This window comes from Rhinopithecus bieti, unplaced genomic scaffold (assembly GCF_001698545.2).
Source record: "Rhinopithecus bieti isolate Rb0 unplaced genomic scaffold, ASM169854v2 scaffold_14936, whole genome shotgun sequence".
NCBI classification, from domain to species: domain Eukaryota; kingdom Metazoa; phylum Chordata; class Mammalia; order Primates; family Cercopithecidae; genus Rhinopithecus; species Rhinopithecus bieti.
In genome coordinates this window covers 297,122-301,392 of record NW_016808811.1, presented here as the reverse complement: position 1 = coordinate 301,392, position 4,271 = coordinate 297,122, and the positions used below count along the sequence as shown (strand labels likewise).

Here is a 4,271-nt window from a genome sequence, read left to right as displayed (position 1 = left end):
CAATTACTATATATATATATATATATATTTTTTTTTTTTTTTTAGAAGAAACCTACCTTGAAATAATTGAGAAGTGTACATACCACATGTCTTCTTAAAAGTTATACAACTCCAATTCAACCAAAATATGTACTGAGTGCCTATGATGTACCAGATATTTGTACTGAATTTGGTAACACCAGGTGTTGTTATTGTTCCCATTTTGAATTAGGATATGAAGGCTCAGTGAGGTTAAGTTCCTTGTTCAAGGTTACATGGTGAGGAGCCAGTATTTGAAACCTCTAGCCTAATGCTCTTTCAATTCTTTTTTTTCACTTACTTTCACACTACATAAAATCTTGATCCCAATTTTTATTTCCTCCTGCAACGGATAAAATTCAAGAAGCAGCACCTTGCTGGGGATAAGAGATGGGCTCGGAGGCAGCGGATAGGACACCACGTCCAGTTGCCCCACATTCTGGTTCCCCCAAATGCTGTGTGGCTTTATGAAGTTCTTTAGCTCTGTTGTGGAGTCAAAAATGGGAGTCTACCTCAACAGAGTAAGGATGCGGTGGCTTTGATGGAGTGGTGAAGCAGGCTCTCTTGTCAGAGCAATCCTATAGAACTTTTAAGTTCTCATTTTAGTTCAAAACATCAGGCTTAACTAAAGGATTTCAGGCCAATCCTTTTCTAGGCTTCAAGTTTGTGTGCCCAGCTGCTTACTTGATATGTCTCCATTTGTGCAGCAAACATGACAAGCTTTACAAGATCCACCGCAGAACATGAGATTCACCATCCACCATTCCAACTCCCCCACAAAGAGATTCCTCTCTCAGGGTGGCCCATACCAGCATGTGGGAGCACCAGCACCTGGTGGCTCTCATAAACAACCTCAGTCCCATCCTTATTTCTCCCTTTCTTCGTTCCCCTTCCCCCTATATCCAGTCTATCAGCAAATGCTGTCAATTCTTCCAGAATACATCTTGAGTATGTTTGCATTGCTCTCCCTGGTCACCACTATTCCCTTCCAAACCTTCTTCATTTTTTACCTAAAAGATGGTACCATGTAATAGTCTCCTTCCTTTCTCACCCTTCCACTCCTGTTATCCTAGAATCCAGTTTCTATAAAGCAGCAAATCATGACACTTGTCTAGTTTAAAATTTCCCAATGGCTCCCCATTATCCTTACCTAACACCTTACCATGGCCTACAGAGCCCTGTGTAGTTTAGCCCAGGTGTTTGTACCCTGGAGTCCTATCCACAGATAGGATTCACAGGATCTATGATTTTGAATGGGAAATAAGAACCACATCTTTATTTTCACAAACTCTAATTGAAATAGAAGATTCCACTGAGCAATGCAGAAAATCTAGGTGGCATCAGCAGTACCTGCGACTTTGTCACCGGTAGAAATAGAAATACGGATATTTTGTATCACATTACAATTGTTGCAGATATCTTGAAATATCATTATTTTAATGTTAGTTATTAGATCTGCTACAAAACATGCTAAAGCATCATTTACAATTTATATTACAACTGTGTCTTTTATATATTTTGATACCTGTATTTTAGTGTAAATGGCTTCCTTTGCATTCCTGTGTATTTTATTTTACGCAATTAAGAACATGATTCTGAGAAGGGATCCATGCGCTTCAACACATTGCCAAAGGGTCCAGAAAAGTTTAAGCACCTGGTGTCTAGCTCCTCTGTGCTCTCATGCAATGCTCTCCCGCAGTGTTTCTTTCTGCCTCAGAAACACCAGACTAGCTCCTACCTCAGAGCCTTTACAGTGGCCATTCCTCTGCCTGGAACTCCTTTACCCACGGCAGGTTCCTTCTTAACAGCTGTACCTTTGCTTGAATGACACCTCTTCAGATGGGCCTTCACAAGCCAGCACACACAAACCCTCACCCCAGTTCTTCTTTGCCACAAAGCCTCGATTACTCCTTTATAAATTTTACCACCACTACCAGAGACAATCTTGTTTATTTATTTACTTGTTAATTCTGTTCCTTCCTCCCCAGCAGGGAAGCTCTGTTAGTACATGAGATTCTTCTGGCCTGTCCACAGCTACATTTCTATTTCTTAAATATCTAATTTGTGCTTGATAAATATTAGCTGAAGAAATAAACAAATCCTTCTAAGCCAGAGGATCACTTTGGGTAGACATCAAATGAATATAACTGAAATGCATATATAAGACCATTTGCTTGGACTCTTTCCATTAAATACAGTAATTTTTGCCACACACATGTGCATAGCAGTTACTTTGGCACTCACAGCTGTGATCTGGCTGAAGCATAAAGTCATATTCAAGGACACCTTAGAGATTTGTGATGCTCCCTGGAGGACTTAGGCCAATAAGCCAATTAATGGGCTATAATGCTCCATAAATACTATGCTTATGCCTGGGACATTATAATTTGGCTCTGACATTATTTAAACAATGCTACACATACTCACACCAATGGTTTATTTTTCCAAAGATGAAATCAGTGGCACAACAGGATTAGATGGCAAATAATTTTATATATTCACTTGTAACTTCAGACATACACAAAATAAAAATAATCTCTCTAATTGTTTTAGATCATTACAGCATAGGAGTGATCAACAGCCAAATGGAGATTGCTTATCTGAAATATGAGAAGATACTTCAGAATTATGTGGCATATCTGATCAATGTAAAGCAAGAAACATGAGATAACCAAGATAGAATGGAGAGTAAGGAAACAGAAGTTTTTAGAAGAAATTGATAAAATGCATAGTACCAAAAGTAGATACTATTTATTTTGGGAACAATAAATTCATACTGTGTGGTTTTTCTTTTTTTGAGATGGAGTCTCACTCTGTCACCCAGGCTGGAGTGCAGTGGCACAATCTTGGCTCACTGCAACCTCCACCTCCCAGGTTCAAGCTATTCTCGTGCCTCAGCCTCCTGAGTATCTGAGATTACACACATGCACCACCACGCCCGGGTAATTTTTGTACTTTTAGTAGAGATGGGGTTTTGCCATGTTGGCCAGGCTGTTCTTGAATTCCTGACTTCAAGTGATTCACCCGCCTTGGCCTCCCAAAGTGCTGGGATTACAGGTGTCAGCCACTGTGGCTGGCCCTGTATGGTCTTTTATAAACACAAATAGCAGCTCTCATTCCCCTGATCTTGCTTCATTTTAATTCTCACCGGCCTCCAGACTGGAAGGTTACTGTTGTCTAATGACCACTCTGTCAGACTGCTGTTGGAGTCTGGGTTTCTGAACATTTGAATAATTACTTCCAGCAGAAGTACATGATCATGGGATACACTGTACCAGGACAGTGTACCAAATAAGAGACCCTGCTGCAGCACTAGACAAAAGACGAGAATATGATAAATAACAGGAATATGAACAATAAATTTCTATTTTGATAATATGGATGTTTGAAGGAATAGAGAGGAAGAAATAACATTCAAAACCAGGTTTTCAAAATGGTATTACACTTACATATCTGTGTCCCTCAGGTGTAGTGAGAATGTGAGTAAGAAAACTATCCAAGCAGAGTATGGTGGAGGGATTTCAAGGAAATACAATGCACATGTAAAACAGACGACAGAGCAGACAATGTCACCACATGCTCCCAAAGTAAGCAAGAATGGGAACACTTTGAAAAAGGGGAAATTTCTTCTAAATAGAAGGACCATGAAAACAGAGGAACTCTTGGATGTGCAGTCCCTATAGTCCAATGTCTTGCTGCCTAAAAGGGCCCCACATATTTAGGAGGGCCTGGCTGATTTGGCTGACATTAGATACATCCTAGCAACAAATGGAATAGGAATTACTCAAGGCTCCACTTGAGGCAGTGGCTTAAGTTCATGCACCACGATGGAGGAGATTAGAAGAAAAATCTCCTCATTTTTGTTCTAAACTCTTTGAATTTCAAAGGGAGCCCACCACCATTTAAGTAATTTGGAATGTGTGAGGCACTCCCTGTTCACATTGTCTAAGTTGTTCATGATTTTCAAGATTTCAGACATGCCCCTCAGTAGCATCCTCACATCTAGATTAGTAGCATCCTCATATCTCTCACTTTCTGTCCAGTCATCTGTGTTTACCACTCCCCTGGACATTTTGGATATCTTTCATTGGGTATGGGGCCCAGAATATCAGATTACCAGATGAAGACACCTCGCTGTGTTATCTGAGCAGAGGGCAATATTCTTTATTTTGCTGGCCTTACTTCCTTTGATTATGTTTAATGTTTGTAGATCGCTTTGCTATAAAACAGTCTTGTCTTCAGAAAAGACATTC

General features: G+C 40.0%; 1 long non-coding RNA gene across 1 annotated transcript in view; it reads left to right on the top strand.

Moving 5' to 3' along the window:
• Window positions 1-2,772, top strand: part of LOC108538894 (uncharacterized) — a 5,644-nt gene extending 2,872 nt beyond the window's left edge. The window contains exon 3 of the long non-coding RNA XR_001888219.1: window positions 2,572-2,772. This is a non-coding gene — a long non-coding RNA (uncharacterized LOC108538894). The remainder of the gene's footprint in view (window positions 1-2,571) is intronic.
• Window positions 2,773-4,271: the final 1,499 nt, after the last annotated feature.